At 43.2% G+C, this 25,229-nt stretch overlaps 1 protein-coding gene across 4 annotated transcripts in view; it reads left to right on the forward strand.

Moving 5' to 3' along the window:
• EPHA5 (EPH receptor A5) overlaps window positions 1-25,229 on the forward strand; it is a gene marked incomplete at its 5' end in the record, with an annotated part of 197,846 nt that overhangs the window by 21,138 nt on the left and 151,479 nt on the right. The gene's annotated exons all lie outside the window — the stretch shown is intronic.

The raw sequence follows: 25,229 nt of genomic DNA on the forward strand, positions 1-25,229 counted from the left end.
GAGCATCTCACACTAGCCAACAGTTCTCACTGTATAGCCTTACCATTTTATTCATGTCCTCTCTCAGATCTTCTTTCCCATCTGAAGTTAAATCTTCTCGCTCCATTTGAGAATGCTCTTAAACTTGTTGTCCCGGACTCTCAGCTAGCTGCCCTTTGGTTTGTATGCTGTTGACATGAATAAAGCCTTTATTTGGGTGCAGCATCTGGTGAGGAGCAGGTCTTATTAAAGGAGATTTAAAATGCTTAGAGTACTCTACGGTACTGTAAAATAAATTAATACTAGTAAGATTAAGAATAAAGCAAATCTTTATCTCAGCTAGAGTTGTATTACTGAAATAATATATTACTATCCTGGTCTTGAAAATCCACCGCAGAAGAAATGAAGGCTGATCCTTCCCTATATTGTTTTGTAAATACAGTTGTCAGCATTAGGTTCTTCCACACAGGCTCATTGGGCAAACAATAATCTCCTTTCACGCTAAAAAGTCTTTTTTTTTTCCTCTTGTGTCTAGGAATTACTTTTGGGGATAAAAAAGCTTTGAAGAGCTTTATCTTCTAAAACCATTGTTTTCTGTTACTTGTGTGCCAATTTCAGAAATACTGGTATCCAACAGTTAGCAACCATAGAATTAAAATGCATGGGTGTCGTGCTGTCATGGAGAATCTGAAACTTTGCAGAATAAAGTATTACCATTACAGAATGCATATGCAACAGCCCGGGGTTTATAAAACATGCATTAGGATTTTATAGCTTATGTTGATGAATTTTTGTAGAATGTTACTTACTACTTCGTATGCTAAATATATGTATCAGTGGATTACTTATCACTTAATTGCATAATCCTTTTATAAGACTTAAAATGCATTGGCCTTGTACTTGCCCCATTTCACAGCATATACTTTTATTCAGGTTAATGGCTTATTTGGGTAACTAAATTCAAGACTGCAGTCCTGTTTGATTTACTTAGTGTTCATATAATTGAGTTCTTATAAATTGGTTTTCTTTTCATGTTGCTTATTCAGGAAAGCCAGCTCAAACCCAATGAAATAAAATTAATGCTAACCTCAGAAAGGGAAGCACATGGTAGGTTTGCCTAGGAGGAGGGTATTCTAAATGCAAACCTCCTTAACATAGTGTTAAAATGGAAGCTGGTTTTTCTGTCTTCATGACCAGTGGTTGCCTCATGTATGGCACAGCGAATGAAGACAATAAAAATTAGAGGGCTTTTTTGAAGACACATCACTCGCTCTAAAACACTAAGGAGGGCTTTCTGAATGACTGCTGTTTTACTGCAAAGCACTGATACTTGGCTATTCAAGAAATAGTTTAGCAGTTAAACATCTAGGACTGTTAGAATGAACTTTCACCCTTTTTTCAAGTTATTAATGGGAATGGTTCGGGATTTTTGGAGACTGAAAACGGCAGCATCATATTCTCTGTTTGCTTGTCGTGGTCACAGCAGTGGGGTGGTTTTTGGTTGCTGAAGACGATGTGCACATGTGAAAGGGTGGGACTATGTTTTTGGTGAGTGAAAGAAAAATGCCAGAGTTTTAATTGGAAGCTCTTTTTGCCTCAAAATATTTTGGTTTTATAGTCTGTCTTAAGATGTCTCTTTTTGGAGGGGAAGAAAGCATGCTGAGCTATATGATTTAGTGTGTTTGACTAAAGCAGACAGTAATCACAAGGTTTGTTGGTTTTAATATTGAAAATACTGTGGCAAAACAGATCAGAGATTAAGTGCCAGGAGTACACATGGATGCAGACAGATCTTTTCATGGGTTGTGTGTTAACTCTACTCCAAAGAAAATTGGTAGCTCTTCTCATCAGCTTTCAAGCTTTTCCCAACACGAATGATGAAGCACTGTTGAAGGGAATGTGGGTGACACCTGGCTATCAGTCATCTCTGTGTTACCACTGGGACATTGTACGCTGCCAAGCTGCTGTGATTGATTGTCTGTGTCCCATGGGCTGAACAGTGGCTGCTGCTTTCCTTGCCTGGTCAGAGGGGTTTTTGGGGAAAAAAAACCCAAACAACAAAACCACCTGCCATCCTGTGGGCAGTTGTGAGCATTTAGGGGAGACAGCAGGGTTTGGGTGTTTTTAATGTGTTATGGGAAATTACAGTTCCTTATTTGTACTACAAGATAGTTTACTGAAAACACATCATCGATGTGGTTTAGAGTTAGGGGTAGATGACACAAAATGCCAATGATACATCTCCCCTACAAGGATAGGCTGAAAGAATTGGGGCTGTTCAGCCTTGAGAGAAGAAGGTTAAGATGGGTTCTTATTAATGTTTATAAATATCTTAAGTGTGGGACACAAGGGGAAATAGCCAGCCTCTTTTCAATGGTCTGTGGAGACAGGACAAGGGGCAATGGCTGCAAGTTGGAGCACAGGAAGTTCCTCACCAACATGTGGAAGAACTTTTTCACAGTGAGGGTGACAGAGCCCTGGGACAGGCTGCCCAGGGAGGTGTTGGAGTCTCCTTCTCTGGAGATATTTAAGACCTGTCTGGATGCCTATCTGTGCAACCTGTCCTAGGGAACCTGCTTTGGCAGGGGGGTTGGATCCGATGATCTCTGGAGTTCACTTCCAACCCCTATGATTCTGTGATTCTGTGACACTTGCATGTTAGTTTGATCTTCACCAACCCCGTATGATTTTAACAATCTTGGTAAGCGATAATCCATGGATGAGTGCTAGATATCTGCAGGGGGCAGGATCAGGCCTTGGGGGGTGGTAGGAAGCAAGCCCTTGCCAAGAAGAGTGGAGACTGTGCATCAGCGTGTTGATGAAGGGAGGGCAAGGCATTGCCTGCTGAGCCGGGCAACTCTGGGGCAGCTCCCAGGAGAGAGGTGGTGATGGCAAGGAGCAGAGGTTGCTGATGGCTTTCTAAACCACATCTGTCAGACCAGGCTGAAACATCCCCAGCATAGCCCTTGATTTGCCTCTCTTTGCCATTTTCCAAGAAAGCAAGCAATATTAGATACCTCATTCTTGACAAAATGCTTTGATAAGCAGTTAGCTTCTGTATTCTTCCTTATTTCTCGTTTGTGGTCATAACTCCAGGAAGCCTCAGATTTGACAAAATCAAGTGTTAGATTTAACAGAATGATCAGTAAAAAAACCAAAATGATTTAATTTTAAGCAAATGTGTTTCAATTGTTAGCAAAGTTACCCGTTCCTAAAGACTGTTTTCACTTTAAGGCTGTGCATGTACCTATATTGAAACATGGAAAATAGTGTCCTGCAGTTCTGTTACTGTGCTGAAGTAAGATAAACCAGAAGCTTGAAAATGTGTGCTTTCTGTGGATAATTGCCCTCCTTGGGATGCTTTCTTGCAGTACCAAAGGTGAGAACTTTTGGCTTTGAAGGGGGAGAAGGACTGAGCCTTTATGCTGCAGAAATTGACTTCAGCAAAAATATTATGGGGCAAGCCACACGGTCCTCGTCTTCAAAGGTTTTGCTGTAACAACAATGATTCTTCCTATAATATTGACAGTCCATGATGCTGTGCAGAAGATGCAGTTGGCAGAAGATAGCACGTAGTATCTCTTAATGTGATTTGAGATGTTGGTGTACACGTTTAATCCATTTGCAGTTCTGTTCGCTTGCGAGGAAGAGCTGCAGGCTTGGTGTTAATCTTGTTCAAGTCATCCCGTCCCCTGCCTTGCCTTTGGCAGTGAGTGAAACCAAGAACTGATGAGTGAGGACAGGGTGGGAGAGGTGATGATTTGTAACTTAAATATCCACTTATTGAAAGGGATCTTTCAGAATTAATTGATTTTTTTGTGTGTGTGTGTTTGAGGTCCTCTGTGATGCAGATGTGGTGCTTGTAGGGAGCAGTCCTGTTAGGATGCTATCCCTGAGACCTGAGTATATGTAGCAGATGCTGAGCGGGATGGGAAAATTGTTTCTGAAAAAGATGACTTAGATTGTTAGATTTGCTATTTTTTTTCCTTCTGCTGTTTACTAAAAACTACTGCATTCTGTCTGTGCTGGCAGACTTTTTCATTGGAACCTCAATTATTTTTTTTTTTTTTGGGGGGGGGGGAGCTCAGATGGGGCATTGTCTTTTCATATTCATCTTACAAACTGTGGTTACAGCACTTAGGGCGTGATTCTGCTGGCTGGAGCCTGGATATAATTTCTGAAGTTTTGGCACTCAAAGTTGAGAGCCATAAAAATAGCTTTTGCTCTGTATGGTGTCTGCTCAGCATTGCTTGCTTGCTCTTGGTTCAGTCAACAGTAAAGGATAGCAACAATATGGCCTTTGGTCTTCTGTTCAGAAACCTTGGGGTGTTCAGTTTTGTTTTATTTTAGCTTTATTTTTCTTCAAAATTGGAAACGTTCACACTTTAGAGCTTTGTCTTGGTTTCAGGCTGCCACACTCTGGCTGGGCAGCTGTCGGAGCTCCTTGCAAGACACAGTTTTAAGCACTGTTACAAATTGTAGGGCATGCATTTACTGTCTTATACATTTGCATTGCAATCAACTATAGTAAGCCCATAAATCGTAGCCAGTGTTGTGGTTACAAATCATTACAATAATGCGAGATTATTCAGTTTGTTGCAAATCCTTCTAGACTGCACAATTAAAGTCGTAACCACAAGTATAATCCTGTGAGATAAAGTCACTTCATTACACAATCTCCTTCTGGTTTACTGTTTGCTTTATTTTGATGCCAGATTGAATAACTGAATGCTCCTGTGTAGTTAACTTCAATGGCAGCATATCTGCTTTTTGCATCACTTGCTAATTCTGGAATTTGTTTTACATCCTTAAAAATACAGATATTGATGAATACAGTAATTGGGCAAAGCCCTGATGGTTTCAGTTCTAGTGCTGGGACAATCAACCTAAAAATGATGAAGTTTTTGAAAAGAATTGCTGGCTACATCAGTCACTATAGATGTCTTGTCAGAGGATGAGAAAATAAATGAGTTTTGGGCAGTCATACGTGGTGGTGGGTGATGGGGTAGGTGACTGCGTGCCTCCCTGCCAGAGCAGTGGCTGCGGTCGCCCTGCTGCAGAATTACAGCGAGGCAGAGTACAGCTGCTGAACAGGAACAGAATGAATAGTTGACTTGGAAAAGGATTGCAGAGCAAACCTTTTTGCACTATTTCAGATATTCATCTCCTTTCTCATGTCATACTCGCTATCTTCTGATGTTGGATGTCATGATGTTTCCAGTACGAAGGAGACAGTGGTGGGCTAAGCAGTGACTTGCACTCATTGGCCAGAGCCCAATGACTCAGTGTTGGGGTAATTCTGATAAATACCCAGACTGAGATAATCAAAACCTGTCAGGGGATTTCATTGTTGTCCTACTTATTAATTTTAATGGTAATTGAATATCTGTGGTGATTATGGAGGCTGTACACTCAGCTTCCCAAGCCCTGTATATTCAATTTTAAAACGCTGCTTATTCAGAGTCTGGTATATTTAACTCAGAGGGGTGGTCTCGATGTGGACAGGCTGTACAGATGGGTAGGAGCTACTATGTCCTTTGGAGTTGCAGTAACTAAGTCTGGCAGAGCCTGTTTCTCAGAGCTGTATAAGTGTATTGAACTGGCAAATGTCTTTAGCCCCCAAGGGATTTGGTTATGATGCTGCCTGTATAATGTTTATAAAAGGCTTTTGCTGGGAAGGTGCTGGAGAGAAAGCAGAGAATCTGAAGCAGCCCTTGCTCAGTGCTTGTGAAGCTGTTAAACTATTTTGTTTGATGCCGCAAGCCCAGGTAAACATTTTTGGACTATTTCCGTCCCTTTTGAGCACAGCACTCCTGAGGTTTTCTGCTTGCAGGGTTAGTTCCTCCAGTGCAAACCTAGGGGGTTTGCACCTAGCACTGCGTTTTGCAGAGGCTGACCTTGCCGAAGCCGGATGTGTAGAAGTACCTGTGCATCTCTTCAGGTGTTACAGAGGGTCTCTGGCAGAAGCCAGAATCTCTGAGCTTTTTTTGTGTGAGAGGGGCTTTTCCCAGATGAATTCCCTGGTACATCTGTCTGTCCCTGCTGGAAGACCACGTAGTGTCTGCACTGAGAAAGGATAAAGCAAGCAACTGAAACCCAAAATGGGTCCTAGAGCCACAGGTATCCCATGTTTTCTTGAACTGGGAATGAGCCTAGCTTAGCAGTCTTGATCGTTGCCTTTAAGGAAAACAGACTGTCCCCTTCTCTCTGTCTAACCTTTGTCTTGTCTGTTCAGAAATAAATCAGGAAAGAGAAAATAGAGTGAAAACAATTTTTTTTTTCCCAAACTGTGTTGTGACCAAAGCTATTACTTGGCAAATTTTCTTTCTTTTCTGTTCTGCATAACTATAAATCTGAGAACTGAACTAGTTTTCTCAGATATTAAATATGTAAGTAATCAAAACAATACTAAGAAAGTTGGGCAACTTCCCACTGTTCAAATATGTTAATTTCAAATCATTGATGTTCTAGACATGCTGCTTCTTACAGAGTTATAGTTACTTTGCTGGTGGAGCAAAGCTATCAGTTGGAAAAAAGCATGATATTACAGTATTTGTTTACTTTGCAGTATTTAAAAATAAGTGCAGATATGTGAATGTGTGAGCTGAAGGCAGTGGTGTAGCTTCACAGGATTTAAGGCCAGTGGGGCTGTTAGCATTATGTAGCTGAATCTCCTGTGGTATGTGTAGTGTAGAAAGCTGTTCGGGGTTCCTTGCAGCAGTCTGTAACCTTCATTTGACGTACAGTGCATCTTCTGGAAAGGGGTTTCTTTTTATTCTTCCTCTTATGGTGAGTCCACCGTATCCCTTTGTAGCTTGTGCCAACAGCAAGCTGCTCTTGTTACAAGACAAACTCATCTTTCTTGCTTGAATTGGTGAAAATTCAGCACTCAGTCAATGGATCTTGACATGCTTCCTCTCGCTAACTTTACAAATAAGTGCTAGTTATCTCTCTCTCCTCCTGACACCCCGTTTTGGGTGAATAGAGGCCATGAACATGTTAGCCACACCCTGGTCTTCTCTTAATTTTGGGGTGTTTTGCGTGTTTACAGATTTCTGTGCTGTAAAGTAGGTTTTTGATCGCAAGTAGCTATGGACTGTCCTTTCTGGGATGTTAACTATTTGTCCTAGCTGAAGTGTTGCCATTTGAAATGCAAGTAGCTTTTTGGAAGTGGTCTTATTAAAGCATTGTGTCTTTTTGCTGGCTGCAAATGGATTGCAAAGAGAATAAAGTCATCCTTGTGATGGAAGCCAAGTAGAAGGAAAGGGGACTCCATGCAAGGTGGATGTGCTGCTACATGAGTGCGTAGTGTACGTCTTTTCTGTGGGCAAGGCAGGTTCCTGTTACTAGTGAAGATACAACCCTGCAGCCTCCTAAAGCCCTAGGAAAGGCAGAATTTGGTTCTGGCTCAGCATCAGCTTTTGTGCAAGGAAAGGCTTCGTGCCTGCAAAGCCAGATACCTTGCAGCATCTCGGGACTCTGCATCCCTGAGTGGAGGAGACTGCATTGACACCACCTGCGTGCTTGGATGGCCTCTCTCTGATGCTTTCAGTACACACAAATATGAAAATTCCCTTTTTTGTGTATTTGAATGGCAGAGTGGTCCTATGTGACTCACACCCAAGGCTAGGGGAAGCTACGGAGATGCAACAGCAGGTTTTTGTGTCCTTCCCCTAAATGTCTTTTTACTTTACTTAATATATTTCTTTCAATGCTTAATGTTTTCAGTTTCTTTACACACAGTAACTTATGGATGAGAGCCTGTATTATTAGAAACTTTTATATATTGCACACTATGGGGACAACTCTTCAACATCAGAGTGCCATTTGTTCAGCTGCCTTAACTTCCAGTGGGTATGTGTTTTGGTAAGAAGAATGATTTCAGTTAACCACGTAACCTGTAGAAGTGCCCTTTCCTGCACTAATTAGTTCTTCCCCTCTGAGAATTGTACTTTTAATTTATTTTTTAAAGCGCATTCATTCTTTTCCTTTCAAACTTCAACACTTTGAAACACACATCTTCAGCTGAAGAGACGAGGACTGAAAGGGGGTTGATTTCATGGTTTGTCTGCTATATAGTGATGAAACTGGGTTTGTAATTTTGTGTTTGTGTGAAGTGGTCAATCAGTGAATTTTCTAAGAGCGAATGTAAGAATAGGCATGGATAAATAATAATCTGCAGTGTCTGTGCTGAGTAGTGCCTTTCCTCCTGAGGACTCCTGAAGATTATCTACAACCCTTTTTACTAGAAATTCAGGCCACAGACAAGGATTTTCTTCCCTAGCAGTAAAATGCTGTTGCTGCGATTCAGCTCTGTTATGTTCCCAAGTCGCACAAAACAGAGAAGCTTGCATTCAATGATGGGTCTGCTGTGAAAGTGTCTCTTCCATAAGCAAAGCTGAGGGAGGTCCTTGCTTGTGGTTTTCTGACCCTCCCTGGGCTGCTTTCCTGACCAGGGAGTAGCAGGAGGTTGTAGATGAGGAAAAATAGCCTATGAAGTATGGAACCTCTCCAGAAATGTGTTGTCTTAGATGGTCAGGATATAGAATATCATCATAAACAAATGAGCACATCCATGTTTCTTTCAGTTCCAGATTTAAAGAACCATTAACATCCAGGTTGCATCTTTCATCTGACAGATTTACATCCTTGTAGGTCTCTGCCATATTTAAAAAGTACCATAAGCCTGACAGGGTGGGAATTAAATCCCATAGAATAAAAAAAAAAACTAACTAAAAGTTGCATTATATTGTCAAATAAGCGTAACAAGCAGCATCCACATGTATAATTTATTACCTACAGTGGGTAAGTACTTAACAGTCATAATAAACTCATTCCGTTCATTCCTTTTTAGATCTTCACATACTGATTCAGACCTTAACTGAAAGTGAATATACAATCAATGTGAAGCTTTTTATGCTGGTTTAATAATGCAGGCCTTCGAGGATCTTTAATTAAATAATTATTCTTTGTTCAATCAGGATAGATTGCTTCACTATAGGGATTGCAGGCAAGAACATGCAAAATCCGCCCCGAACTGATCATGTTTTAGCTGCTTACTGTAATCCTGTGTAAGTGATAGTCTTCGTCACACAAAGCAGCGAGAGCAACACAAAAACCAGGACAAAAAAAATTGTCATCGGATATGAAAAATGTATTGCCTAATTCTGAGGTGATCAAAGAAAAGCGTGTTCAGCCCCGATTTGGTTACAGTTACCAGCTGTCTGGCAAATGGGGAAAAGTGGATTTTCTGCAGAGTTTGGCTTTCTGCAGCTCGCTTTGTTTTTAGTGACAGTTGTAAGGTGCTCAGCATGTAGGGAATCGGGAAATCTGGGCTTCGGGTTTTCATCCTGGTAACCTCATGTATTCAAGAGGTGGCAAATGAAGCTGTTAGGAGGAGGTGTGATAAATTGCACGGTGTATGTGCCTGCTGTGCACGCTGGTTCCCATAAGAGGGTCTGCACAGGCAGAGCAGCCGTCTCGTTTCTTCCGAGTGTATTGGAAATGCACAGAAACAAATCTGCTTGGCGCGGGGGCTGCTGCTCGTAGCATCGCACAAGGCTGACTTCGGATGGCCCCTGCTGCCGTGGCATGTCATTAATGCAGCTCACGGCAGCTGGACTGAGAGGACTTCAGTGTTTATTAGGGGAATATAATCATTTAAGCCTGAATAACTTCGAAGCCCTAATGTGGCTGTTTGGCCAACAGAAATGAGATGTAAATTTGTGCTGAATAGCCACTGATTACAGAAAGATGATTAATGCAAGATTTAAAATTGATTTATGGGTGCAGTTGTCAAGGCCTAAGCCATGAATGTAATGATATCTCTCTGAAAAGCTTTGGGCAGATTAGAGACCAGGGAGCAGAGGGAAAATAGTGCGTTTGCTGGAGGCTCTGATAACGGTGGGTCTGTGGACAGCGTACCGGCTGTCTGTAATCTAGTCAAATTTAGTATGAGCCTGAGAGGTTAGGCTTTGCTGGCACGGCACAGGAATAACTGCATCACTTTGCCTGAAATGCTAGAAAACTGAGAAGTTTAATCTGGTTTTGTTATCATTAAGTGCAGGTTTTGATCAAGCATTTTTTTCTCTTTTACTGGAAACAATATTTCCTCGCTCTCAGGAAATTATAGGTAGTTGATGACAGTCATAAAGATTGAGGATTTAGATTGGGTTTTACCAGGTTTTTTTTTGTTGTGGGAATTCAAAATAAGCCAAATGGTCTGTGTTAGTCCCTAAATAAATTTCAATTTATTTAAGTATTAGGACAACATTAAAATAACAAGGAAAACTTCCTTTCTTACTGCTTTTGAAAGTTGTGCTGTGAACCTCTGAGTATCATCAGAGGATGAGTAATGTGAATGGTATCCCAGAAGCTTTGAAAAAGCATTTGTTTATAAACCTAAAATTTATTTAATACCACGAGTCTTTCTGAAAATGTGGCACTGTCAGTCTTCCAGTGTTAAACTGTGTGGTGTCAGCACTGTTATGGCATTTGTTAGATTGTTCTGCAATGAGTGTTACATTAAGCGGTGAAAAATGATTTAATGGTATTTTGTCTCTTCATTTCTTCTTTCATGTTCATCTCCGTTGTCTTACCCTCAATTGCTTGAGTGTGGTTTGAAATGCATGTTTTAATTCAGATGTACCAAGAATTTCAAACCTTATAAAAAAAAAAATAACGGGGGGGGGGGGTGGGGAGAGAGGAGGCGGGGTTTGCAAGTAATGGATTTCTTTGTTCTGGGAAGGGGTCAGAGCACTCTCTGATTAGGCATGCTGGAGAGAGGCTGATGCTCCTTTTCATTTCAGTCGTGCTAACCTCCAGCTGGGTTCTCCTTCCATTTGGATTCTGTTCCTGACATCTTTCATTGATCATGCAAATGATCGAAGTCTGAGCAAAACTTCTGTCCCATTTTAATTTTTTTTTCCACAGCAACTTTGGCGTGCAGCACTGCAAAGTCTAGGTGACTTTGTTCTGATGTTTCTTCATTTTCCAACAGCTTGAATTGTGCCGTTGTCTGAACAGACAATGTATTTCTTCATTAGCATGTACTGCGAACCATTTTTAAGGTTTTAATTGCTCTGCATTCTTACAGGCTTGCTGGGGTGGGACTTGGTTTAGTAAATTACTGCTTGTGTTTTGAGATGCTATCTCAGTCTTATGGAAATCTGCATCATTTCTCATCAGTAGTGCAGAGCAATCCAGGAATTGTCAAAACTTTTACACCTAGGGAGTGTTACCGAGAAGTCTCCTGCACAGCCTGCTGCAGAAATAGAAAGCATGGTGGCAGACTTCACATGCATATTATAAATATAAAATACCATTGAAAATTTGTTCAAGTAACAAATTCAAACAGTTAAACAATAGGAGCTGTATAACATTAAGTAATTGCTGGTATGTCTTCACATCTAGGACTTCTTGAGAGGAGCAGCCATGCTTAATCTCACAGTTTCTGTGTGTGTCTTTTCGATTTGGTGTTTCCCCTCAGCTCTGAGCAGTGTGACTGTGTGAGAACCTTGACGTTACTTCGTGGAGGAGGAGGTTTTCTAGCAGTCCTAATTGTGTGCAGGACCCTCTTTTTTACCTCAGTCTTCACTGGCAAGGGATCTAACTTTACCACCCAAGTCACAGAAGGCAAAGGCAGGGACTGGGAGAATGAAGAACCACCCACTGTAGGAGAAGGTCAGGTTCAAGACTGTCTAATGAACTTGGAAGTGCACAAGTCCATGGGACCTGATGAGATACACCTTGGGGTCCTGAAGGAACTGGCCAATGAACTTGCTAAGACGAAGTGATGGCAGTCCAGTGAAATTCCAACTGATTGGAACAGAGGAAACGTAACTTCCATCTCTAAAAAGAAAAGAAGGTAGACCTGGGGAACTACTGGCTGGTCAGTCTCACCGCTGTACCCAGCAAGATCATGGATCAGACCCTCCTGGAAACTGTGCTAAGGCACCTGGAAAATAAGTAGTTGATTGGTGACAGCCAGTATGGCTTTGTTAAGGGCAAACAGTGCCAGGCCTTCTAGGATGGGATTACAATGTACAGGATAAAGAAAGAGCAGCTGATGCTATCTACCCAGACTTGTGCAAAGCATTTGACACTCACTCACGATATCCTTCTCTCTAGTTTAGAGAGATACAGATTTGATGGATGGACTTCGTGGTGCATAAGGAATTGGCTGGATGGTCACACTCAGAGTCGCAGTCGACATCTGGATGTCCAAATAGAGACCAGTGATGAGTAGCATTCCTCAGGGGTTGGTGTCGGACTGGCATTGTTTAATTTATTTGTTGGCATCATGAGCAGTGGGGTTGAGTGTACCCTCAGCAACTCTGCTAGTAACACCAAGCTTTGTGGTGTGATTGACATGCTGGAGGGAAGGGATGCTATCTAGAGGGATCTTGACAGGCTTGAGAGGTAGGCCTGTGTGAACCATAGCCAAGACCAAGCACAAGGCCCATCTGTATGTGTAACCCTGCACATGGTTCAGGACAATCCCAAACATTAATACAGTTTGGATTGGGGTTAGGTAGAGGGCAGCCCTGAGGAGACCATCTTGGTGGTGTTGGTTCTTGAGAAGTTCAGTGTGACCCAGCAATGTGCACTTGCAGTCAGAAGGGCACCGTTTTTGGGACTGCATCAAAACCAACATGACCAGCAGGTCAAAGAAGGCGATTCTGCACCTCTACTCTGGTGAGTGATAACTGGCAGTAGTATGTCCAGCTCTGGGGTCCCCAGTACGCAGCAGATATGGAGCTCTTGGCGTGAGTCCAGAGGAGGGCCACAAAGATGATCAGAGGGCTGGAGCACCTCTCCTGTGAAGATAGGCTGAGAGAGTTGGGCTTGTTCAGCCTGGAGAAGTCTCTAGGGGGACCTTATTGCAGCCTTCCGGTACCTGAAGGGGTCCTACAGGAAAGATGGAGAAGGGACTGTTTACCAAAGGCATGGAGTAATAGGACAAGGAGTAATGGCTTTAAACTGAAGGGGGGAGAGATTGAGATTAGTTGCACAGAAGAAATTTTTCACTCTTAGAGTAGCAAGACACTGGAATGAGTTTCCCAGGGATGTTGTGGCTGCCCCCTCCCTGCAACTGTTCAAGGCCAGGCTGGGTGGGACTTTGGATAGTGGAAGGTGTCCCTGCCCATGACAGGGATTTTGGACCTAGATTATCTTTGAGGTCCCTTCCAGCCCAAACCATTGTGTGATTCTCTAAAAGCTTGACCCAGGTGGAATTAAAAAGATCTAAACCACTCTAAGATCCAGAAGTGTTCACATAGATGCTTATGTGTGCTTAGATATTCTCGCTACTAAAAATTGTGGGTTTTTTAAAGCTGATTGCTGCTGATGAGTTGCTTTGAGTACTGGAGTGTGCAATTGGTAGCAGTGGAGTTTGGCTGGAGCATGACAGTGATGTGAACATTTACCCAACACATTCCCAATGTAGTTATATTTTATTGTGGAGATGAAACATTAATCATTCCCCCATTTTTGCTAATCCCTCTCCTGCCCTCTGTCACATTGCAGGGCAGTACATAAAACCTTGGCATTCAATGAAATTGAGCCTTGTTAAATCTCGATGCAGTGGTGAGTAGTAGCCTTTAACATAGAGTAAGACCTTTTTTCTCCCCATATGTTTAAAGAGGTTGTTCAGAAGCACAAATCTGGCTCTTCCTTTAATGTTAGTGCAGTAAGAATTTTCTGTTAAAGGTTTGTTTTCTTTGTTTGGTTGTTTGGAGGGTTTTTTGGGGGGGGGGGGGGGGAGTGGGGCAGGGCAGTAAGGGAAATGACTTTTTAAGTCTGCTTTCAGCTACACTAGTATCAGGTGTGGGATAGCAGATACTATGTTTGGTTAATACAGAAATGGAGAAAAAGTGTAGTATGCCTCAAAAAGATGCTTAAAACTTCCAGTTCATATCCTCTTGCTATTTACTTCCCCAGCTTATGTTTTAGTTTATGAAAAAATGATCCTTAGCTTCTGGCTTGGAACTACTCTGTAATGAGTGAGGAAACTTGCATTTACTCCAGGTAATTAACTTCAGGTTCTTCTGAGGCTGTGTGTTAACCGGACTGTGCAGCTTAGTGGCCAGAGTAGAGCGGCATTGTAAGAAACAGCATAAAGCTGCAATCCAGTACTAAAATGAGAAGTGTAGCCCAAAACTTGTGGTGTTTTCATTTGCTTTTATTTACTATCCTAGTTGTAGAGGGGAATGTGCCAAACCACCAGAAGATGTTAAGTTCCTTCTTTGGAAAGTCAGCTTTTAAAATTAATTTCATTAGGCCAGTTTTCTCTCCGAGTAGGGAGATTAATTGGATCCTCTCTATCCTCTGTGTCTGTTATCCATTATGTTTTTTGCTTGACTGGTAACTGCTGTCAGTAGGAATACATGTCTGTATGTATATGTCTCGGTTGTAAAATTGCCATCCAAATGAGGCTTCAGCCTCGGGTAGGGAAAGTATCAGATGTATGGAAACAGTAAGATTCTGGGTGGTTACAACTGCTTCTGGTATTTCAAGGTTTTAATAAACACTGGGCTGAATACTGTTTGTATTGAATTAATTGCAGTTTCCTTCTGACATTAGCTCCTGCCCTTAAAAATGAGCTCCAAACTCCACGAAACCAGGCTGAGGCTGTGTAGGGATCTTTCCCTTTTGCATTGGAAAACTTTCTCTGTACAAGTAATAAGGTTGTGTTTGGTGTTTTCTTTGGGTTGGTGGTTTTTTTTTTTTTTTTACTTTGGTAGATGAAATTATAAAAAGGGTGTTTGAGGTTAAAAGAATTGGTTTGAGTTGCTCTAGAGCCATTTTGATATTTATTTTTCTTCTGATATCTTGTTTAAACTCAGGAAGAGGAAACAGTAAACATGTGGCTTGGGAGCCTTTTCCCTTTTACTTTCTTTCTTCGCCCCTCCTTCCCTAACTTGGTCCAAGCACATTAATTGCTTTGGTTTTCTAGTTATTTTTATTTCAAATTTGTGATTTAGTAGAAGTAGTAATGTGGCTGTGATTGGTATTCATCGGCTCTCTGGCTGGTGCAGGGCAGGAGGGGCGATGCCATGGGGTTGTCCCAGTGAGCAAGCATCCTGCCTCGAAGCAGAATTTGAACTTTAAGCCTGAGCTGTCATACTGGCACAAATGCTTAAAAATTGTTGAAGAACTCCATTTAAAACAGGATCTAGTGACCTGGCTGTGGTGGAAGAGTTGGGAAAAGCCTTCTTGCCTTCTATTCTGTTTGACAGTGGCATGTAACAGGCACTGTTTATTCTGTAGATCTCAAGCTGCTTGCCTTGTCCCTGCTCTGCTCCTGGCACTGCTGCTCCATTAGGAAGAGCAGATTTGCAAACTTGCAGTGTTGTGTCAGGCTACTGCACTTTTCTTCTACTTGAAAGTGGCTTGGATCATTGTGTCACCTTGTGAGAGAGGACCAGGCTTCCTAAGTGCTCCATCAGGTGCTGGTGGGCTCAGCCCGAATTGGTAGGTCATATAGGTTACATATACACCTCTTGCCAATGCCAGTGTTGAAATCAAAACTGGTTTGCTCCTGCCAATCTTGAGGTCAGCATCGCTTTAGAGAGGGCTACAAATAAGGTGACTTCTGGGTCCTTTCTATTTCCTGTTGTTACTCTTTGAGCAAGCAATGCCCTTTTTCTTTTAATGAAGACTGAAACGCTGCCAGCAGAAGCAAAGACTCTCCTTTAATCATAAGCATCCAGAGCTGGAATTCTGAGCGATGCTGTGCATTGCGGGACACGTTGATAAAACTGGCAATACTGGTGGCAGGCTTTGAAGTAGTTGGATTTTGGGACTGGCATTGTCTGTAAGTGGTTCTTTGCCACAGGCAAGATGGTGACACAGTCAGTCTTATTTTACAGCTTAGCATAGCCCTGCAAAACCCTCTGCAGTGCAGAAAAAAAAGATACATAGCGCTCTGCCTGGCTTTCGCTAGAGATTTAGCCTTATGTGACCTCACTGAAGTCACTGAAACTGCTCAGAGGAGAGCCTGCTGCTTATTTGCTTTAACTTTGTAACACGATAGCAGGTGGGAAGCTGGCAGGCAGCTAAAAAAGAAAGCAACCAAATTTTTTTGATTTTGTGATGGAAGGAGAACCACAAAGGGAGGGAAGGAGCAGGTTGTGAGATAAAGTTGAGTAGTGGGAGGGGATGTGTGTGTGGGAGATGAGCTGGAGGCTATTGATTGGCAGCCAGGTCTTAACATCAGCTGCATAAAAGGAAATCGAAGAGACTAACCAAATATTACCAGGAAGAAAGGCAGGATAAATAGCACTGACCTGAATGCTGAGCTGGTCTGCCCTTCTGGAAGGGTGGCAGGACTCCCCTTCTAACTTGGAATAGAGGTTGCATCGCCCCCCACCAAGCTCTCCTTTGCACCAGTGTGTGCTCATACTGTGTCTGACAGCAGGGGTTTTGGGGAAAATTGTCTTCCTCTGTCAGTGGGCAAAATATGTGTAGTACCTTGGATGCTTCCAAACATTCAAAGCCTGGGATCTGAGAGCTGTGCCAGGCTTATCTTTCTCCAAGAGAAAAAAAGGTGAAAAATGTATCAACCCTTTCCAGTTTTACATCTTTGTGCCAGCAGATACCTGAATTAACAGGCATATATTGCAGAGCTCCACGTGATGGAATGGGAAATGAAACAGGAGAGGATGAGGCTTCTTGTACCCAGGGAGCCTGTGAAACAGGTTGTGGGAAAAGAGGCAAGCTGTGCAGTCCTTGGAGGGAGGCACTTCTGCTGGGAAGGTTCCAGGTATGCCTTAGGATCCCCTTTGCTTAGTGCTCTGAGTGCATTCCCTCTTAAGACTCCTAGGATTTTGCTAAATGCCTAAATTCTTTTTCAGCAGTGCTGGGATGGGTAGAGCTGGGAAAGAGGCTTGAAATTTCCACATCACCTTTAGTGGCCGCTAATGAGAGCGTGTTACTGAAGACCTATGACAAAAGTTCTTGCAAAAAACATCCACCCAAAAACCTCCCCAAAAAGCAAATAAAAAAACGCTCTGAAATTTTTGGCCCCAGTGTCAGTATTTGTTTTTGGGGCAGGAGCCGTTCGCTGTGCTGTGGTGCCAAATTGCAGTCCTGGAATCCTGGAGATGAGAAACAAGCTTGAGTAGCAGACAGCTGGTAAATGTGTTTTAAAATTGTCTGTTTAACCCAAGGCTGCTCTATTTTATGCATTTTTAGCTCTTATATTTTTAGTTAGATGTGTGATATCTTTGGCCTTTCTGTAGGCAGAGAGCCTGCATGAGTCGCATGCTTCCTATTGATGGAGCTGAGTGCAGTCTTCAGCTTGTGTTAACTCACCAGCAGTAGTGTACTGCAAATTTCTGATTCAGAAATAGGTCTTCTATAAATGATTTAACATCAGGCCGTTGGAATGCATTTGTGTTTTCCTTCTTAGGGCTATTAAAGATGTAGAGAAAACATTTAGCACCAAATTAATGGTTGCATCTTTGTTTTAATCTTGCAGATGGGGTTGATTTATATCTCAAAAATATGTGCTGCAGAGAGGAATTATAATAATACACAATTTTTCAGTTGTACTTAATTTTTTCCATGCCAATATTTTCAGCTAGATGCTGTCTTTTAATGTGGTGTGTTTTCTTTTTCATTAACTGTACGGTGTCGCATTTCATTCTCTAGTTCATTTTCCTTTGTTAGTTGAAATTCTTGTCTGAGGTCTGTGGTGACGATGAAACTGGGACCAGGCAGAAGGTGCAGGGGCTCTTACCCCCATCCCCTTCTCGTGGTGGGGATGTAAAAGCAGAAGGGTAGCAGGCTGCCTCTGCAGTCTCTGGGGGGAGGCAGACCCAGATGAAGAGAAAGAAATGGTGCACTCCTGCATGCAGATAGGAGAGAAGACAGGATTAAATGGCAGAACAGAGATTTTGTACAATAGTGGCTGCTCTGATAAAATCTGGTTGGTTTTCCCTTGAGGATTCTACAGAGATAAACAGCCTTAGCTCATTAGCACCTCCCTTTCCTCTTGCTTTCTGATGATTGCTTTAGGTTTGATGGCAGGTGGTGGTGGCAGGACTTGTCCCCGTCTGGGGTGGGGTGCTGGAAACGCAGCACATCCTGAAGTCAGAGATGTTAGGTCATGAGCCATTCTTGCAGCTGAGATGAGACTCTAGTGCAGCTTATGTATTTATGCTTGGACTTCACTCCTCACAGTGATTAGTGCTCTTTTTGCATGAAAGCAGCCATTAGAATTGCTGGATTTAGTTATTGAACAAATGAGCTTTCTTATACTCTCTTCCACTAGCACAGCCCCTAGGGCTGCAATGGAAAAAAGCTTAACCCTGTAACTCTGGAGAGGGTGATGAAAACTGATCTTTGAAAATTGATTTGGCAAGAATAAAAAATGAGAAGTGATGGGTTTTGATATGCTTTCAAGTTAGGTCACTGGTGATATCACTGCAGCATCACAGTCATTGCAGACATCAGTTCTGCAAAAGAAATATACATTAAATGATTCCTAATTGTTGTACAGAGTTACACTGTGTACCTTGTGGCTATCCATACACATGCCCACTTACTAAAACTGATTTGAGCAATTTCCAGCCCTCAAATGCTTTTCACCACCTTCTGCTGGAGGTTAACACTTCTCTGTATCTGCTGGCTGATGTGTGTGATTGTTCAAGTGATCCTCTGCCCTTCAGACAGAAAATGCAAAGATTTAAAGTCATTACAGTCTTTCCTGGGCTATACTGGAATGTGATCACCTGTCCCCTGGACTGATTCAGCAAGGACCTGGGTTTATGGGGGGAGTAGATGAGTACCCTCCCTTCTCATTCAGTGGAGAATCACTGTTGTGGTAAAAATAAGACTTCATATTTATAAAGTGTCATCTTCAATGATTCCGCTTGGAAATACACATATACATATATATACACACACAGATCACATTTAGCACTTAAATTAATGATAGTAGATGAAGAATGGTGCTTTTCTGCCTCTTAATTTCATATATCTAACTAAACCCACCCTATTTACTGGAATATAAAGAAGCTAGCTGCAGATCTGTCCTGTCTTGCATGCTCTTCCTATGTGTTTTCTCAATGATTTGCTGTTTGTAGTTAACTGCCTCTCCTCAGAGTAAGATATGAATGCTTGTTCTGGTTTTTGGCTGGGTAGAGTTATTTTCACGAGAAGCTGGGAGGGGACACAGCCAGGACAGCCAACACAAACTAGTCAAAGGGATATTCCATACCGTATGACATCATGCTTAGTATATAAGGGAGGCTGGCAGGGAAAGAGGAATCGCTGCTTGGGCACGGACCCCGGGCTGTGAGCAAGTAGCATTGTGTATCACTGGTCACATGGTTGTGTTATGTAAATCTTTACTCACTGTATGTATTCCCTACAGCACTGTTTATCATCTCTGGGGAGAGGGATCAGGACTGTACTTTTGCTGTACTGTGTGATACCAACTTATCACAGGCCGTAAGGTTTGGCTGGCATTTGCTTTTGGCATTTCTGTCATACCTGTACCTCTGCTGACATCTCTCAGAATTGATTAATAATTATGCCAAATTCATGGGGAAGATGGGAAGGGATACTTCCTCATGCTTGTTCACATCCCCTTTTCCCTTCAGGCTGGTTACAACAGCTTTTGGGAACTTTGAAAACCCTGGACTGTTCCAACCAGAATGCTCCTATTGCTGTGTCCCCTGAACATGTTCCAGGTCTTGCTTAGGGTTACAAAATACCAGCCAGAGACCTGCCCCATGGTGGGATAGTCATAGGTGGTGGCATGGTTTGTGGGAGGATAGGGGCAGATATATAGAGATTATCTCACTTGCAGTGGTTTGAAACTTCACTTTGGAACAACTACAGGACTCTGATAAACTCATAGAATATTTGAAAGGAAAATGCTGTGGCTGTTCTAAAGAGATCTGACTTACTGCTCTGTGCTGGGCCCTGGCCAGTATCTACCAAACCCTGCTCAATAGTAGGCACTGCTCTCAGGGGGAAAAGAGGGAAAACAGGCCCGCAGGGGCTGCAGCTAATTGACCAACAGTGACAGGCAGTGCAGCTGAATCAAAAAACAACCCATGCTGGTGTCAGTTGTCCCATACATGCACAAAACCCAGTTTGCTTAGTAAGGTTGATAATGAACTTGGACCAACAGGAGGAAGAGGCAGAACCAGAAGTCATCACCTGGTCAGCCCCAAGTGAGCTGTGAGATAAGCAAAAATATTTCAGCTGCCATCCGGGCAAGCTCATTGTTACCTGTCTGTTCCAATGCTGGGATAATGGGGCCTGTAGCCTGGAATTAGAGGGAAGGGAAGCCAAGCAGCTGGGAGCCCTGTCTAGGGAAGGGGCCACTGACAAGGTGACTGGTAAGGTGACATAATCCCTCAGCATCTTACCTTTCACTCAGGCCTGACAAGAGGGAGGGAATCCTTTCAAAGATGTCATATGTCATCCTGGGGAAGTGTACCACCATGGAGAGATGTATCCACTGCTTGAGCTGTGCAGGAGTTATTACAGATCCTGATGAAGTCCAGTGTACCCAGTATATGTGGCAGAAGTTCCTATTGAGCATGCCATTGTCTCACACAAACTGATTGGCAGTAATGGACTAGAAGGAGGAAAAAGCACAAGTGGTTGGTGAAGTCCTGCGCTGATTTGGCAGTAATAAAGAAGTCTCTCTCCTTCCTTCATCTTGACAGTGGAGAAACTGTTTTGGAAGGTGCAGCAACATGAAGAGAGTATGTCCTCCCCACCTGGTCTGCTGTACGGACCAGTACCTCAGCTATTAGGAGTGAATGTTTCCTGTGCTCAACAGAGAGGACGTAGTGGGTGTGTACCATTGGGCACCCTGTAGTTTTACCTGTGTGACCATAGAGAGGACATGAGGAAGTGGGATGGAAAGCCTACCTCAACCCTACAGGCACAAGTGTGTGAGTTACTGGGTGAAACAGTAACAAAATGGGATACTTTCAGGGAAAATATTGCTCCAGTTTCCAGCGGACAGTTCCCCAGACCAAGTGAAAGGCCTGATTATACTTATCCTCCTGAAGGGACTTCTAAGTAATTTTTAGAAGTGAGTAACAAATACATTGGCCAGGGTAAGAGAGGCACTACTTCCAGACAAGTAGAAGAAAGGGATAACTGGATTTATTAGACTGTGTGGATTTGATGGCCTGGTGCGTCAGATCCACAAGAGTACAAGGCTCTAGTGGGCATTGGTGCACAATGTACCCAAATGCCATCAAGCTGTGAAAGGGTGGAACCCATCTGTATTTGTGGAGTGACAGGAGGGATCCCAGCAACTAACTCTACTGGAGGTTGAGGTGAGTCTAAGTGGGAATAAGTGGCAAAAGCATCCCATTGTGACTGGCTCAGAGGCTTTGCCCAGCCTGGGCACAGGTTACTGCAGGATGGGATATTTCAAGGACCCAAAATGGTACTGGAGGGCTTTTGGCATCACTGCCTTGGAGTGAGAGGAAATTAGAGGTCTGCCTAGCTTGTCCAGTCTCTCATAGGACCCTTCTGCAATGGCTGCCAATCGCTACTGCAGCAGTGCGCTAGTGGCAGTATCACACCAAGACTCCCTGATAAGCTGATTTGTCAACTGGCAAGTTGAGGAATGATGAACAGAACCTGCTCACCCTTTCACAGTCCCATGTGGCGGTGTGGAAATCTGACAGTAGGCTATCGTGGCCTGAATGGAGTCACACCACTGCTGAGTGCTGCCATGCCAGACATGCTGGAACTTCCCTATGAACTGGAGTCAAAGGCAGCCAGGTGTTACACCACAACTGATACTGCTAGTGTGGGTGTTTTTGGTCCCTTTGGTGGCACAGTGCAGGCCACAATTTGCTTTCACTCGGAGGGGTGTCTAGTACACCTGGAATTGTTTGCCTCGGGTAGAAACACAGCCCCACCATCTGTCATGGACTGATCCAGACTGCATTGGAAAAGAGTAGAGCTCCAGAGCACCTGTAGTTCACTGATGTCATTGTATGGGGCAACACTGCAGAAGATGCTTTTAAGGCATGGAAGAACATAATCCACACCCTTCTGAAAGCTGGTTTTGATATAAAACAGAATAAGGTCAAGGGACCTGCACAGGAGCTAGAATTTTTAGGAATAAAATGGGAAGATGAGTGTAGTTAGATCCCAATAGATGTGATCAACAAAATAGCAGGGATCTCTCCTCCAACTAGCAAAAAGGAAGCACAAGTTTTCATGGTTGCTGTGGGATTTTGGAGGATGCATATCCCAAATTACAGTCTGACTGTAAGCTCTGTCTGTCACATGACCTGTAAGAAGAACAATTTCCAATGGGGCCCTGAGCAGTGAGAAGCCTTTCCACAAATCAAACAGGAAACTGTTCACACAGTAGCCCTTGGGCCATTTTGAGCAGGGCCAGATGATAAAAGCGCTCTACACCACAGCTGGGGTTAATGGCCCTACCTAGAGTCGCTGTCAGAAAGCACCAGGAGGGACATGAGGCTGAGCCCTGGGGTTTTGCAGCTGGGGATACAGAGGGTCTGAGGCCTGTTACACTACAACTGAAAAAGAGATATTGGCCATGTATGATTAGCTTCAGAAGCATATGGAGAAAAGGAAGCAGAACTCCTAGTATGCTGTCTGCTGGTCTGGATGTTCGGGGGGAGGGTCCCCTCTACACACCATGAAACTGATGCTACGTGGAGTAAATGGGTTGCAGTGATCATGCAGTGGGCTCAACCAGGAAACCCCAGTCACCCAGGAATTCTGGAAGTGATCATGGACTTCCCAGAAGGCAGAGATTTCAGAACGTCAACAGAGGAGGAGGTAACATGCACTGAAGATGCCTCACTGTATAACAAATTGCCAGAAAATGAGAAATAATATGCCTTGTTCACTGATGGATCCTGTTGCTATGTGGGAAAACACACAGCAGCCTTCCACCTCTGACGGAGTCTTAAACAACGAGTCACAGAAGCAGATGGAGAAGTTGAATCAAGCCAGTTTGCAGGGGTGAGAGCCATCCAGTTAGCTCTTGACATTGCCAAAGAGGTAAGTGGCCAATGCCCCACCTCTATACTGACTTATGGATTGTGGCCAATGCTCTGTGGGAGTGGTTACAGCAATGAAAGCAGAGCAGCTGGCAGTGCAGAGGCAATAGAATATAGAATTGCTGTATGCTGTATCAATAGTATTACAGTGAGAATCACGCAAATTAATGAAGGATGAAATTAATGAAACTGAGCAAAGGGCAGCAACAATAGGACTAGAACTTGCTTCAGCAACTGGTGCATAGGAACTTCCTCAAAATAAACATCTTCAGCCTGCGGACTCTGTACATGGGTCATCACCAGCAGCAGGCTCTACATGCAGTAATGCACAAGCACATACCATCTCTCCTGCCATGAGAGACTTAAACCAGGTGGAGCCTAAACTCATGGACTAAATTAACTCAATGGACATTTTACAGTGATGGCCAGTAGACTAAGGGAAGGATATCTCTGTGTGTACCTCAAAGACAGGAGAAGTGGCGGTGTTTAATTGGACAGTGTAGCATCTGGGCATGATGTAGATGATATAGCATAAGGGGTGGATGATGTTCTTGTTTTTGGCTGGGATAGAGTTAATTTTCACAATAGACTGGAAGGGGGGACAGCCAGGACAGCTGACCCAAACTAGCCAAGGGTTATTTCATGCCATATGATGTCACATGTAGTATATAAATGGAGCTCTCTGGGGAGGGGGATTGGTGCTTGGGAATGGGCTGTACGTTGGGTCCTGGGCTCTGAGCAAGTTGCATTGTGTGTCACTGGTTCTGTATATTCTTTTATGAGTATTTTTTTTATCCTTTCCCTTTGCTGTCCCAGTAAGCTGTCCTTATCCAAACACATGACCTTTACTTTTTTCTTCTGATTCTTCTTCCCATCCCACATGAGGAGCGAGCGAAGATCTGTGTGGTGCTTAGCTGCTGGCAGGGACTAAACTATGACAGTCCTGCAGTGATTGTCTAGCTTTTGCTGCAGGTATATCTCCAGCTAACTCTGCAGCACAGCCAGGAACGACAAAATGACAGGTACATGTTAATCACAGTGAGGTCATGGTCTGTTTAAGCCCAGGGACATAAAAAGGGTTTAAAAATGAAACTGCTGAGATTAGCATGACAAAAATGTCCTCAGGTTAGGTGCCTTGCTTGGACGGCTGGTGGTACATATGAATTCTGTGCATCACAGCAGGCATGTCTTGCTCACGTTGCATCCCAGGTCAAGGATGAGAGGAAACACTTTTCTACTGGTGGCATTTATAACTCATTTTGGACTGTAGCATCAGGTTATGTTTTCATTATGCTTCTTGCTGCCATTTTAATTTAAAATTAAAGAACAACATTTCCCTTAAGAAAAAATCTTCATCTTGTTCACCATCGCTCTGGTGTTCCCTCTCAGCTCTGCAGTAATAGCACCTGGTTGAGAAGGCTCTCAACATCATCTCAGGCAGTATTTCCAATGAAAAAAATTGTTCTTTGGCCTTAAAGGGTACACATCTTGGAATATAGCTATTACCTTGCACCGGAGTACATTAAAATTATGCTCTGTGCATTTGTTTTGTGTTGTGTCCACAGCTGTGTCTAGATATGTGGGCAGGAATGCTGAGCAGAGGATGGAAAAGGCTTTGGCCATGAAACTCTTGCACGTAAGCAGGTCAAAAGCAGAAGGGAAGCAAGCTGAAACCATCACTGGATGTCCCAAGTTCTTTGCTGTACTTATGGGGGTTAGCCTAACCTCTTAATGTGATACTACAGTTGTCAAAAGCCAGAGGGGAAACATTAATGTTGCACCTCTGTTGTAGGCAGTGTTACAGTCCTACTGACTGTGGTGTGCTGTATCAGGAAAAAGCATTTCTTCTAAGTGATGCACTGCAGAGTGTGACCAAAATAAAATTAAAAAGCAGTTGCTACAATTCCCATAAACAGCTGTGAGAAGTTATCTGGAGCTTGGCATAAAAACCTGTGTAGCACACAGCTCGAGATTTTCAGATCCCGGTAACCTTTATTAGAAGTAATCTTTTCTTTGCATGAGCAGGAACTCTGGCTAGGACACCTGGGGAGAGCAAAGGCCCATTTAGTTCATATATCCCTCTACTGATTTTCTGGTAGGGTGTTTGGTGGGGAAGAACAGCTTGGAGAAATGTGGTCATTGTCACTGCCTTAGGCAGTGATTTGGGGATGCAACAGAAAGGAGCCATGGGGAGCTAGGACAGGCAGTGTAAATAGCTTTTCA

The sequence above is a fragment of the Gallinula chloropus genome (genome assembly GCF_964237585.1).
Source record: "Gallinula chloropus genome assembly, chromosome: 4".
Classification (NCBI taxonomy): domain Eukaryota; kingdom Metazoa; phylum Chordata; class Aves; order Gruiformes; family Rallidae; genus Gallinula; species Gallinula chloropus.